This window comes from Rhipicephalus microplus, chromosome 4 (genome assembly GCF_043290135.1).
Source record: "Rhipicephalus microplus isolate Deutch F79 chromosome 4, USDA_Rmic, whole genome shotgun sequence".
NCBI classification, from domain to species: domain Eukaryota; kingdom Metazoa; phylum Arthropoda; class Arachnida; order Ixodida; family Ixodidae; genus Rhipicephalus; species Rhipicephalus microplus.
Genome location: NC_134703.1, coordinates 231,672,607 through 231,686,953, shown reverse-complemented (window position 1 = coordinate 231,686,953; position 14,347 = coordinate 231,672,607).

The window sequence follows — 14,347 nt, the reverse complement described above, 5'->3', positions numbered from 1 at the left end:
CTCCCAGGAGTGGTGTGTTGCTTTTTTCTTTGTGGTAATAGCTTTGAAGATATGTTCTGATGGTGGTGAGAGTGGAGCACGACTGTCTCCATGGCGCAATTGGCTAGCGCGATCGGCTGTTAACCAAAGGTTGGAGTTTCGAGCCCACCCGATGGTGGTGCGGCGCTTTTTTTTCTTTTTTCTTTGCACTGATAGCTTTGAAGATATGTTGTGATAGTGGTGAGAGTGGAGGAGGACTGTCTCCGTGGCGTAATCGGCTTGCGTGATCGGCTGTTAACCGAAAGGTTGGAGGTTCGAGCCCACCCGGTGGTGGTGCGGCGCTTTTTTTTCTTTGGGCTGATAGCTTTGAAGATATGTTTTGATGGTGGTGAGAAGGGAGCAAGACTGTCTCCGTGGCGCAATTGGCTAGCGCGATCGGCTGTTAACCGAAAGGTTGGAGTTTCGAGCCCTCCCGGGAGTGGTGTGTTGCTTTTTTCTTTGTGGTAATAGCTTTCAAGATATGTTCTGATGGTGGTGAGAGTGGAGCACGACTGTCTCCATGGCGCAATTGGCTAGCGCGATCGGCTGTTAACCGAAAGGTTGGAGTTTCGAGCCCACCCGATGGTGGTGCGGCGCTTTTTCTTTCTTTGGGGCGATAGCTCTGAAGAAATGGTCTGACGGTGGTGAGAGTGGAGCACGACTGTCTCTGTGGCGCAATTGGCTAGCGCGATCGGCTGTTAACCGAAAGGTTGGAGGTTCGAGCCCACCCGGTGGTGGTGCGGCGCTTTTTTTCTTTGGGCTCATAGCTCTGAAGAAATGTTCTGACGGTGGTGAGAGTGGAGCAGGACTGTCCCCGTGGCGCCATTGGCTAGCGCGATCGGCTGTTAACCAAAAAGTTGGAGGTTCGAGCCCTCCCGGGTGGGGTGTGTTGCTTTTTTCTTTGCGCTGATAGCTTTGAAGATATTTTCTGATGGTGGTGAGCGTGGAGCACGATTGTCTCCGTTGCGCAATTGGCTAGTGCGATCGGCCGTTAACCGAAAGTTTGGAGGTTCGAGCCCACCTGGTGGTGGTGCGGCGCTTTTTTTCTTTGGGCTGATAGCTTGAAAGATATGTTCTAATGGTGGTGAGAGTGGAGCAGGACTGTCTCCGTGGCGCAATTGGCCAGCGCGATTGGCTGTTAACCGAAAAGTTGGAGGTTCGAGCCCTCCCGGAAGTGGTGTGTTGCTTTTTTCTTTGTGCTGATAGGTTTGAAGATATGTTCCGATGGTGGTAAGAGTGGAGCGCGACTGTCTCCGTGGCGCAATTGGCTAGTGCGATCGGCTGTTAACCGAAAGGTTGGAGGTTCGAGCCCACCCGGTGGTGGTGCGGCGCTTTTTTTTTCTTTGGGCTGATAGCTTTGTAGATATGTTCTGATGGAGGTGAGAAGGGAGCAAGTTTGTCTCCGTGGCGCAATGGGCTAGCCTGATCGGCTGTTAACCGAAAGGTTGGAGTTTCGAGCCCGCCCGGGAGTGGTGTGTTCCTTTTTTCTTTGCGCTGATAGCTTTGAATATATGTTCTGATGGTGGTGAGAGCGAAGCAAGACTGTCTCCGTGGCGCAAAGGGCTAGCGCGATCGGCTGTTAACCGAAAGGTTCGAGTTTCGAGACCTCCCGGGAGTGGTGTGTTGCTTTTTTCTTTGCGCTGATAGCTTTGAAGATATGTTCTGATGGGGGTGAGAGTGGAGCAGGACTGTCTCCAAGCGCAATTGGCTAGCGAGATTGGCTGTTAACCGAAAGTTTGGAGGTTCGAGCCCACCCGGTGGTGGTGCGGCGCTTTTTTTTCTTTGTTCTGATAGCTTTGAAGATATGTTCTGATGGTGGTGAGAGTGAAGCAAGACTGTCTCCGTGGCGCAATGGGCTAGCGCGATCGGCTGTTAACCGAATGGTTGGAGTTTCGAGCCCTCCCGGTGGTGGTGCGGCGATTTTTTTTCTTTGGGCTGATAGCTCTGAAGAAATGTTCTGATGGTGGTGAGAGCGGAGCAAGACTGTCTCCGTGGCGCAAAGGGCTAGCGCGATCGGCTGTTAACCGAAAGGTTCGAGTTTCGAGCCCTCCCGGGAGTGGTGTGTTGCTTTTTTCTTTGCGCTGATAGCTTTGAAGATATGTTCTGATGGTGGTGAGAGTGGAGCAGGACTGTCTCCGTGGCGCAATGGGCTAGCGCGATCGGCTGTTAACCGAAAGGTTGGAGTTTCGAGCCCTCCCGGTGGTGGTGCGGCGCTTTTTTTCTTTGGGGTGATAGCTCTGAATAAATGTTTTGACGGTGGTGAGAGTGGAGCAGGACTGTCTTCGTGGCGCAATTGGCTTACGCGATCGGCTGTTAACCGAAAGGTTGGAGGTTTGAGCCCTCCCGGGAGTGGTGTGTTGCTTTTTTCTTTGCACTGATAGCTCTGAAGAAATGGTCTGACGGTGGTGAGAGTGGAGCACGACTGTCCCCGTGGCGAAATGGGCTAACGCAATCGGCTCTTAACCGAAAGGTTGGAGTTTTGAGCCCTCCCGGGAGTGGTTTGTTGCCTTTTTCTTTGCACTGATAGCTTTGAAGATATGTTCTGATGGTGGTGAGAGTGGAGCAGGACTGTCTCCGTGGCGCAATTGGCTTGCGCGATCGGCTATTAACCGAAAGGTTGGAGGTTCGTGCCCTCCCAGGAGTGGTGTGTTGCTTTTTTCTTTGTGGTAATAGCTTTGAAGATATGTTCTGATGGTGGTGAGAGTGGAGCACGACTGTCTCCATGGTGCAATTGGCTAGCGCGATCGGCTGTTAACCAAAGGTTGGAGTTTCGAGCCCACCCGATGGTGGTGCGGCGCTTTTTTTTCTTTTTTCTTTGCACTGATAGCTTTGAAGATATGTTGTGATAGTGGTGAGAGTGGAGGAGGACTGTCTCCGTGGCGTAATCGGCTTGCGTGATCGGCTGTTAACCGAAAGGTTGGAGGTTCGAGCCCACCCGGTGGTGGTGCGGCGCTTTTTTTTCTTTGGGCTGATAGCTTTGAAGATATGTTATGATGGTGGTGAGAAGGGAGCAAGACTGTCTCCGTGGCGCAATTGGCTAGCGCGATCGGCTGTTAACCGAAAGGTTGGAGTTTCGAGCCCTCCCGGGAGTGGTGTGTTGCTTTTTTCTTTGTGGTAATAGCTTTCAAGATATGTTCTGATGGTGGTGAGAGTGGAGCACGACTGTCTCCATGGCGCAATTGGCTAGCGCGATCGGCTGTTAACCGAAAGGTTGGAGTTTCGAGCCCACCCGATGGTGGTGCGGCGCTTTTTCTTTCTTTGGGGCGATAGCTCTGAAGAAATGGTCTGACGGTGGTGAGAGTGGAGCACGACTGTCTCTGTGGCGCAATTGGCTAGCGCGATCGGCTGTTAACCGAAAGGTTGGAGGTTCGAGCCCACCCGGTGGTGGTGCGGCGCTTTTTTTCTTTGGGCTCATAGCTCTGAAGAAATGTTCTGACGGTGGTGAGAGTGGAGCAGGACTGTCCCCGTGGCGCCATTGGCTAGCGCGATCGGCTGTTAACCAAAAAGTTGGAGGTTCGAGCCCTCCCGGGTGGGGTGTGTTGCTTTTTTCTTTGCGCTGATAGCTTTGAAGATATTTTCTGATGGTGGTGAGCGTGGAGCACGATTGTCTCCGTTGCGCAATTGGCTAGTGCGATCGGCCGTTAACCGAAAGTTTGGAGGTTCGAGCCCACCTGGTGGTGGTGCGGCGCTTTTTTTTCTTTGGGCTGATAGCTTGAAAGATATGTTCTAATGGTGGTGAGAGTGGAGCAGGACTGTCTCCGTGGCGCAATTGGCCAGCGCGATTGGCTGTTAACCGAAAAGTTGGAGGTTCGAGCCCTCCCGGAAGTGGTGTGTTGCTTTTTTCTTTGTGCTGATAGGTTTGAAGATATGTTCCGATGGTGGTAAGAGTGGAGCGCGACTGTCTCCGTGGCGCAATTGGCTAGTGCGATCGGCTGTTAACCGAAAGGTTGGAGGTTCGAGCCCACCCGGTGGTGGTGCGGCGCTTTTTTCTTCTTTGGGCTGATAGCTTTGAAGATATGTTCTAATGGAGGTGAGAAGGGAGCAAGTTTGTCTCCGTGGCGCAATGGGCTAGCCTGATCGGCTGTTAACCGAAAGGTTGGAGTTTCGAGCCCGCCCGGGAGTGGTGTGTTGCTTTTTTCTTTGCGCTGATAGCTTTGAATATATGTTCTGATGGTGGTGAGAGCGAAGCAAGACTGTCTCCGTGGCGCAAAGGGCTAGCGCGATCGGCTGTTAACCGAAAGGTTCGAGTTTCGAGACCTCCCGGGAGTGGTGTGTTGCTTTTTTCTTTGCGCTGATAGCTTTGAAGATATGTTCTGATGGGGGTGAGAGTGGAGCAGGACTGTCTCCAAGCGCAATTGGCTAGCGAGATTGGCTGTTAACCGAAAGTTTGGAGGTTCGAGCCCACCCGGTGGTGGTGCGGCGCTTTTTTTTCTTTGTTCTGATAGCTTTGAAGATATGTTCTGATGGTGGTGAGAGTGAAGCAAGACTGTCTCCGTGGCGCAATGGGCTAGCGCGATCGGCTGTTAACCGAATGGTTGGAGTTTCGAGCCCTCCCGGTGGTGGTGCGGCGATTTTTTTTCTTTGGGCTGATAGCTCTGAAGAAATGTTCTGACGGTGGTGAGAGTGGAGCAGGACTGTCCCCGTGGCGCCATTGGCTAGCGCGATCGGCTGTTAACCAAAACGTTGGAGGTTCGAGCCCTCCCGGGTGGGGTGTGTTGCTTTTTTCTTTGCGCTGATAGCTTTGAAGATATTTTCTGATTGTGGTGAGCGTGGAGCACGATTGTCTCCGTTGCGCAATTGGCTAGCGCGATCGGCCGTTAACCGAAAGGTTGGAGGTTCGAGCCCACCTGGTGGTGGTGCGGCGCTTTTTTTTTCTTTGGGCTGATAGCTTGAAATATATGTTCTAATGGTGGTGAGAGTGGAGCAGGACTGTCTCCGTGGCGCAATTGGCCAGCGCGATCGGCTGTTAACCAAAAAGTTGGAGGTTCGAGCCCTTCCGGGAGTGGTGTGTTGCTTTTTTCTTTGTGCTGATAGCTTTGAAGATATGTTCCGATGGTGGTAAGAGTGGAGCGCGACTGTCTCCGTGGCGCAATTGGCTAGTGCGATCGGCTGTTAACCGAAAGGTTGGAGGTTCGAGCTCACCCGGTGGTGGTGCGGCGCTTTTTTTTCTTTGGGCTGATAGCTTTGAAGATATGTTCTGATGGTGGTGAGAGTGGAGCAGGAGTGTCTCCGTGGCGCAATTGGCTAGCGCGATTGGCTGTTAACCGAAAGTTTGGAGGTTCGAGAACACCCGTTGGTGGTGCGGCGCTTTTTTTTCTTTGTTCTGATAGCTTTGAAGATATGTTCTGATGGTGGTGAGAGTGGAGCAAGACTGTCCCCGTGGCGCAATGGGCTACCGCGATCGGCTGTTAACCGAAAGGTTGGAGTTTCAAGCCCTCCCGGGAGTGGTGTGTTGCTTTTTTCTTTGCGCTGATAGCTTTGAAGATATGTTCTGATGGTTGTGAGAGTGAAGCAAGACTGTCTCCGTGCGCAATGGGCTAGCGCGATCGGCTGTTAACCGAAAAGTTGGAGTTTCGAGCCCTCCCGGTGGTGGTGCGGCGCTTTTTTTTCTTTGGGGTGATAGCTCTGAATAAATGTTTTGACGGTGGTGAGAGTGGAGCAGGACTGTCTCCGTGGCGCAATTGGCTTGCGCAATCGGCTGTTAACCGAAAGGTTGGAGGTTCGAGCCCACCCGGTGGTGGTGCGGCGCTTTTTTTTCTTTGCACTGATAGCTTTGAAGATATGTTCTGATGGTGGTGAGAGTGGAGCAAGACTGTCCCCGTGGCGCAATGGGCTACCGCGATCGGCTGTTAACCGAAAGGTTGGAGTTTCGAGCCCTCCCGGGAGTGGTGTGTTGCTTTTTTTCTTTGTGGTAATAGCTTTTAAGATATGTACTGATGGTGGTGAGAGTGGAGCAGGACTGTCTCCATGGCGCAATTGGCTAGCGCGATCGGCTGTTAACCGAAAGGTTGGAGTTTCGAGCCCACCCGGTGGTGGTGCGGCGCTTTATTTTCTTTGGGCTGATAGCTTTGAAGATATGTTCTGATGGTGGTGAGAGCGGAGCAAGACTGTCTCCGTGGCGCAAAGGGCTAGCGCGATCGGCTGTTAACCGAAAGGTTCGAGTTTCGAGCCCTCCTGGGAGTGGTGTGTTGCTTTTTTCTTTGCGCTGATAGCTTTGAAGATACGTTCTGATGGTGGTGAGAGTGGAGCAGGACTGTCTCCGTGGCGCAATGGGCTAGCGCGATCGGCTGTTAACCGAAAGGTTGGAGTTTCGAGCCCTCCCGGTGGTGGTGCGGCGCTTTTTTTCTTTGGGGTGAGAGCTCTGAATAAATGTTTTGACGGTGGTGAGAGTGGAGCAGGACTGTCTTCGTAGCGCAATTGGCTTACGCGATCGGCTGTTAACCGAAAGGTTGGAGGTTCGAGCCCTCCCGGGAGTGGTGTGTTGCTTTTTTCTTTGCACTGATAGCTCTGAAGAAATGGTCTGACGGTGGTAGAGTGGAGCACGACTGTCCCCGTGGCGAAATGGGCTAACGCAATCGGCTGTTAACCGAAAGGTTGGAGTTTCGAGCCCTCCCGGGAGTGGTGTGTTGCTTTTTTCTTTGCACTGATAGCTTTGAAGATATGCTCTGATGGTGGTGAGAGTGGAGCAGGACTGTCTCCGTGGCGCAATAGGCTTGCGCGATCGGCTGTTAACCGAAAGGTTGGAGGTTCGAGCCATTCCAGGAGTGGTGTGTTGCTTTTTTCTTTGTGGTAATAGCTTTGAAGATATGTTCTGATGGTGGTGAGAGTGGAGCACGACTGTCTCCATGGCGCAATTGGCTAGCGCGATCGGCTGTTAACCAAAGGTTGGAGTTTCGAGCCCACCCGATGGTGGTGCGGCGCTTTTTTTTCTTTGTGGTGATAGCTTTGATGATATGTTCTGATGGTGGTGAGAGTGGAGCAGGACTGTCTCCGTGGCGCAATTGGCTAGCGCGATCGGCTGTTAACCGAAAGGTTGGAGTTTCGAGCCCACCCGGTGGTGGTGCGGCGCTTTTTTTTCTTTGGGCTGATAGCTTTGAAGATATGTTCTGATGGTGGTGAGAGCGGAGCAAGACTGTCTCCGTGGCGCAAAGGGCTAGCGCGATCGGCTGTTAACCGAAAGGTTGGAGTTTCGAGACCTCCCGGGAGTGGTGTGTTGCTTTTTTTCTTTGTGGTAATAGCTTTTAAGATATGTACTGATGGTGGTGAGAGTGGAGCAGGACTGTCTCCATGGCGCAATTGGCTAGCGCGATCGGCTGTTAACCGAAAGGTTGGAGTTTCGAGCCCACCCGGTGGTGGTGCGGCGCTTTTTCTTCTTTGGGCTGATAGCTTTGAAGATATGTTCTGATGGTGGTGAGAGCGGAGCAAGACTGTCTCCGTGGCGCAAAGGGCTAGCGCGATCGGCTGTTAACCGAAAGGTTCGAGTTTCGAGCCCTCCCGGGAGTGGTGTGTTGCTTTTTTCTTTGCGCTGATAGCTTTGAAGATATGTTCTGATGGTGGTGAGAGTGGAGCAGGACTGTCTCCGTGGCGCAATGGGCTAGCGCGATCGGCTGTTAACCGAAAGGTTGGAGTTTCGAGCCCTCTCGGTGGTGGTGCGGCGCTTTTTTTCTTTGGGTTGAGAGCTCTGAATAAATGTTTTGACGGTGGTGAGAGTGGAGCAGGACTGTCTTCGTAGCGCAATTGGCTTACGCGATCGGCTGTTAACCGAAAGGTTGGAGGTTCGAGCCCTCCCGGGAGTGGTGTGTTGCTTTTTTCTTTGCACTGATAGCTCTGAAGAAATGGTCTGACGGTGGTAGAGTGGAGCACGACTGTCCCCGTGGCGAAATGGGCTAACGCAATCGGCTGTTAACCGAAAGGTTGGAGTTTCGAGCCCTCCCGGGAGTGGTGTGTTGCTTTTTTCTTTGCACTGATAGCTTTGAAGATATGTTCTGATGGTGGTGAGAGTGGAGCAGGACTGTCTCCGTGGCGCAATAGGCTTGCGCGATCGGCTGTTAACCGAAAGGTTGGAGGTTCGAGCCATTCCAGGAGTGGTGTGTTGCTTTTTTCTTTGTGGTAATAGCTTTGAAGATATGTTCTGATGGTGGTGAGAGTGGAGCACGACTGTCTCCATGGCGCAATTGGCTAGCGCGATCGGCTGTTAACCAAAGGTTGGAGTTTCGAGCCCACCCGATGGTGGTGCGGCGCTTTTTTTTCTTTGTGGTGATAGCTTTGATGATATGTTCTGATGGTGGTGAGAGTGGAGCAGGACTGTCTCCGTGGCGCAATTGGCTACCGCGATTGGCTGTTAACCGAAAGCTTGGAGTTTCGAACCCTCCCGGGAGTGGTGTGTTGCTTTTTTCTTTGCCCTGATAGCTTTGAAGATATGTTCTGATGGTGGTGAGAGTGGAGCAGGACTGTCTCCGTGGCGCAATTGGCTTGCGCGATCGGCTGTTAACCGAAAGGTTGGAGTTTCGAGCCCTCCCGGGAGTGGTGTGTTGCTTTTTTTCTTTGTGGTAATAGCTTTTAGGATATGTACTGATGGTGGTGAGAGTGGAGCAGGACTGTCTCCATGGCGCAATTGGCTAGCGCGATCGGCTGTTAACCGAAAGGTAGGAGTTTCGAGCCCACCCGGTGGTGGTGCGGCGCTTTTTTTTCTTTGGGCTGATAGCTTTGAAGATATGTTCTGATGGTGGTGAGAGCGGAGCAAGACTGTCTCCGTGGCGCAAAGGGCTAGCGCGATCGGCTGTTAACCGAAAGGTTCGAGTTTCGAGCCCTCCCGGGAGTGGTGTGTTGCTTTTTTCTTTGCGCTGATAGCTTTGAAGATATGTTCTGATGGTGGTGAGAGTGGAGCAGGACTGTCTCCGTGGCGCAATGGGCTAGCGCGATCGGCTGTTAACCGAAAGGTTGGAGTTTCGAGCCCTCCCGGTGGTGGTGCGGCGCTTTTTTTCTTTGGGGTGAGAGCTCTGAATAAATGTTTTGACGGTGGTGAGAGTGGAGCAGGACTGTCTTCGTAGCGCAATTGGCTTACGCGATCGGCTGTTAACCGAAAGGTTGGAGGTTCGAGCCCTCCCGGGAGTGGTGTGTTGCTTTTTTCTTTGCACTGATAGCTCTGAAGAAATGGTCTGACGGTGGTAGAGTGGAGCACGACTGTCCCCGTGGCGAAATGGGCTAACGCAATCGGCTGTTAACCGAAAGGTTGGAGTTTCGAGCCCTCCCGGGAGTGGTGTGTTGCTTTTTTCTTTGCACTGATAGCTTTGAAGATATGTTCTGATGGTGGTGAGAGTGGAGCAGGACTGTCTCCGTGGCGCAATAGGCTTGCGCGATCGACTGTTAACCGAAAGGTTGGAGGTTCGAGCCATTCCAGGAGTGGTGTGTTGCTTTTTTCTTTGTGGTAATAGCTTTGAAGATATGTTCTGATGGTGGTGAGAGTGGAGCACGACTGTCTCCATGGCGCAATTGGCTAGCGCGATCGGCTGTTAACCAAAGGTTGGAGTTTCGAGCCCACCCGATGGTGGTGCGGCGCTTTTTTTTCTTTGTGGTGATAGCTTTGATGATATGTTCTGATGGTGGTGAGAGTGGAGCAGGACTGTCTCCGTGGCGCAATTGGCTACCGCGATTGGCTGTTAACCGAAAGCTTGGAGTTTCGAGCCCTCCCGGGAGTGGTGTGTTGCTTTTTTTCTTTGTGGTAATAGCTTTTAAGATATGTACTGATGGTGGTGAGAGTGGAGCAGGACTGTCTCCATGGCGCAATTGGCTAGCGCGATCGGCTGTTAACCGAAAGGTTGGAGTTTCGAGCCCACCCGGTGGTGGTGCGGCGCTTTTTTTTCTTTGGGCTGATAGCTTTGAAGATATGTTCTGATGGTGGTGAGAGCGGAGCAAGACTGTCTCCGTGGCGCAAAGGGCTAGCGCGATCGGCTGTTAACCGAAAGGTTCGAGTTTCGAGCCCTCCCGGGAGTGGTGTGTTGCTTTTTTCTTTGCGCTGATAGCTTTGAAGATATGTTCTGATGGTGGTGAGAGTGGAGCAGGACTGTCTCCGTGGCGCAATGGGCTAGCGCGATCGGCTGTTAACCGAAAGGTTGGAGTTTCGAGCCCTCCCGGTGGTGGTGCGGCGCTTTTTTTCTTTGGGGTGATAGCTCTGAATAAATGTTTTGACGGTGGTGAGAGTGGAGCAGGACTGTCTTCGTGGCGCAATTGGCTTACGCGATCGGCTGTTAACCGAAAGGTTGGAGGTTTGAGCCCTCCCGGGAGTGGTGTGTTGCTTTTTTCTTTGCACTGATAGCTCTGAAGAAATGGTCTGACGGTGGTGAGAGTGGAGCACGACTGTCCCCGTGGCGAAATGGGCTAACGCAATCGGCTGTTAACCGAAAGGTTGGAGTTTTGAGCCCTCCCGGGAGTGGTTTGTTGCCTTTTTCTTTGCACTGATAGCTTTGAAGATATGTTCTGATGGTGGTGAGAGTGGAGCAGGACTGTCTCCGTGGCGCAATTGGCTTGCGCGATCGGCTATTAACCGAAAGGTTGGAGGTTCGTGCCCTCCCAGGAGTGGTGTGTTGCTTTTTTCTTTGTGGTAATAGCTTTGAAGATATGTTCTGATGGTGGTGAGAGTGGAGCACGACTGTCTCCATGGCGCAATTGGCTAGCGCGATCGGCTGTTAACCAAAGGTTGGAGTTTCGAGCCCACCCGATGGTGGTGCGGCGCTTTTTTTTCTTTTTTCTTTGCACTGATAGCTTTGAAGTTATGTTGTGATAGTGGTGAGAGTGGAGGAGGACTGTCTCCGTGGCGTAATCGGCTTGCGTGATCGGCTGTTAACCGAAAGGTTGGAGGTTCGAGCCCACCCGGTGGTGGTGCGGCGCTTTTTTTTCTTTGGGCTGATAGCTTTGAAGATATGTTATGATGGTGGTGAGAAGGGAGCAAGACTGTCTCCGTGGCGCAATTGGCTAGCGCGATCGGCTGTTAACCGAAAGGTTGGAGTTTCGAGCCCTCCCGGGAGTGGTGTGTTGCTTTTTTCTTTGTGGTAATAGCTTTCAAGATATGTTCTGATGGTGGTGAGAGTGGAGCACGACTGTCTCCATGGCGCAATTGGCTAGCGCGATCGGCTGTTCACCGAAAGGTTGGAGTTTCGAGCCCACCCGATGGTGGTGCGGCGCTTTTTCTTTCTTTGGGGCGATAGCTCTGATGAAATGGTCTGACGGTGGTGAGAGTGGAGCACGACTGTCTCTGTGGCGCAATTGGCTAGCGCGATCGGCTGTTAACCGAAAGGTTCGAGGTTCGAGCCCACCCGGTGGTGGTGCGGCGCTTTTTTTCTTTGGGCTCATAGCTCTGAAGAAATGTTCTGACGGTGGTGAGAGTGGAGCAGGACTGTCCCCGTGGCGCCATTGGCTAGCGCGATCGGCTGTTAACCAAAAAGTTGGAGGTTCGAGCCCTCCCGGGTGGGGTGTGTTGCTTTTTTCTTTGCGCTGATAGCTTTGAAGATATTTTCTGATGGTGGTGAGCGTGGAGCACGATTGTCTCCGTTGCGCAATTGGCTAGTGCGATCGGCCGTTAACCGAAAGTTTGGAGGTTCGAGCCCACCTGGTGGTGGTGCGGCGCTTTTTTTTCTTTGGGCTGATAGCTTGAAAGATATGTTCTAATGGTGGTGAGAGTGGAGCAGGACTGTCTCCGTGGCGCAATTGGCCAGCGCGATTGGCTGTTAACCGAAAAGTTGGAGGTTCGAGCCCTCCCGGAAGTGGTGTGTTGCTTTTTTCTTTGTGCTGATAGGTTTGAAGATATGTTCCGATGGTGGTAAGAGTGGAGCGCGACTGTCTCCGTGGCGCAATTGGCTAGTGCGATCGGCTGTTAACCGAAAGGTTGGAGGTTCGAGCCCACCCGGTGGTGGTGCGGCGCTTTTTTTTCTTTGGGCTGATAGCTTTGAAGATATGTTCTGATGGAGGTGAGAAGGGAGCAAGTTTGTCTCCGTGGCGCAATGGGCTAGCCTGATCGGCTGTTAACCGAAAGGTTGGAGTTTCGAGCCCGCCCGGGAGTGGTGTGTTGCTTTTTTCTTTGCGCTGATAGCTTTGAATATATGTTCTGATGGTGGTGAGAGCGAAGCAAGACTGTCTCCGTGGCGCAAAGGGCTAGCGCGATCGGCTGTTAACCGAAAGGTTCGAGTTTCGAGACCTCCCGGGAGTGGTGTGTTGCTTTTTTCTTTGCGCTGATAGCTTTGAAGATATGTTCTGATGGGGGTGAGAGTGGAGCAGGACTGTCTCCAAGCGCAATTGGCTAGCGAGATTGGCTGTTAACCGAAAGTTTGGAGGTTCGAGCCCACCCGGTGGTGGTGCGGCGCTTTTTTTTCTTTGTTCTGATAGCTTTGAAGATATGTTCTGATGGTGGTGAGAGTGAAGCAAGACTGTCTCCGTGGCGCAATGGGCTAGCGCGATCGGCTGTTAACCGAATGGTTGGAGTTTCGAGCCCTCCCGGTGGTGGTGCGGCGATTTTTTTTCTTTGGGCTGATAGCTCTGAAGAAATGTTCTGACGGTGGTGAGAGTGGAGCAGGACTGTCCCCGTGGCGCCATTGGCTAGCGCGATCGGCTGTTAACCAAAACGTTGGAGGTTCGAGCCCTCCCGGGTGGGGTGTGTTGCTTTTTTCTTTGCGCTGATAGCTTTGAAGATATTTTCTGATTGTGGTGAGCGTGGAGCACGATTGTCTCCGTTGCGCAATTGGCTAGCGCGATCGGCCGTTAACCGAAAGGTTGGAGGTTCGAGCCCACATGGTGGTGGTGCGGCGCTTTTTTTTTTCTTTGGGCTGATAGCTTGAAATATATGTTCTAATGGTGGTGAGAGTGGAGCAGGACTGTCTCCGTGGCGCAATTGGCCAGCGCGATCGGCTGTTAACCAAAAAGTTGGAGGTTCGAGCCCTTCCGGGAGTGGTGTGTTGCTTTTTTCTTTGTGCTGATAGCTTTGAAGATATGTTCCGATGGTGGTAAGAGTGGAGCGCGACTGTCTCCGTGGCGCAATTGGCTAGTGCGATCGGCTGTTAACCGAAAGGTTGGAGGTTCGAGCTCACCCGGTGGTGGTGCGGCGCTTTTTTTTCTTTGGGCTGATAGCTTTGAAGATATGTTCTGATGGTGGTGAGAGTGGAGCAGGAGTGTCTCCGTGGCGCAATTGGCTAGCGCGATTGGCTGTTAACCGAAAGTTTGGAGGTTCGAGAACACCCGTTGGTGGTGCGGCGCTTTTTTTTCTTTGTTCTGATAGCTTTGAAGATATGTTCTGATGGTGGTGAGAGTGGAGCAAGACTGTCCCCGTGGCGCAATGGGCTACCGCGATCGGCTGTTAACCGAAAGGTTGGAGTTTCAAGCCCTCCCGGGAGTGGTGTGTTGCTTTTTTCTTTGCGCTGATAGCTTTGAAGATATGTTCTGATGGTTGTGAGAGTGAAGCAAGACTGTCTCCGTGCGCAATGGGCTAGCGCGATCGGCTGTTAACCGAAAAGTTGGAGTTTCGAGCCCTCCCGGTGGTAGTGCGGCGCTTTTTTTTCTTTGGGGTGATAGCTCTGAATAAATGTTCTGATGGTGGTGAGAGTGGAGCAAGACTGTCCCCGTGGCGCAATGGGCTACCGCGATCGGCTGTTAACCGAAAGGTTGGAGTTTCGAGCCCTCCCGGGAGTGGTGTGTTGCTTTTTTTCTTTGTGGTAATAGCTTTTAAGATATGTACTGATGGTGGTGAGAGTGGAGCAGGACTGTCTCCATGGCGCAATTGGCTAGCGCGATCGGCTGTTAACCGAAAGGTTGGAGTTTCGAGCCCACCCGGTGGTGGTGCGGCGCTTTTTTTCTTTGGGCTGATAGCTTTGAAGATATGTTCTGATGGTGGTGAGAGCGGAGCAAGACTGTCTCCGTGGCGCAAAGGGCTAGCGCGATCGGCTGTTAACCGAAAGGTTCGAGTTTCGAGCCCTCCCGGGAGTGGTGTGTTGCTTTTTTCTTTGCGCTGATAGCTTTGAAGATATGTTCTGATGGTGGTGAGAGTGGAGCAGGACTGTCTCCGTGGCGCAATGGGCTAGCGCGATCGGCTGTTAACCGAAAGGTTGGAGTTTCGAGCCCTCCCGGTGGTGGTGCGGCGCTTTTTTTCTTTGGGGTGAGAGCTCTGAATAAATGTTTTGACGGTGGTGAGAGTGGAGCAGGACTGTCTTCGTAGCGCAATTGGCTTACGCGATCGGCTGTTAACCGAAAGGTTGGAGGTTCGAGCCCTCCCGGGAGTGGTGTGTTGCTTTTTTCTTTGCACTGATAGCTCTGAAGAAATGGTCTGACGGTGGTAGAGTGGAGCACG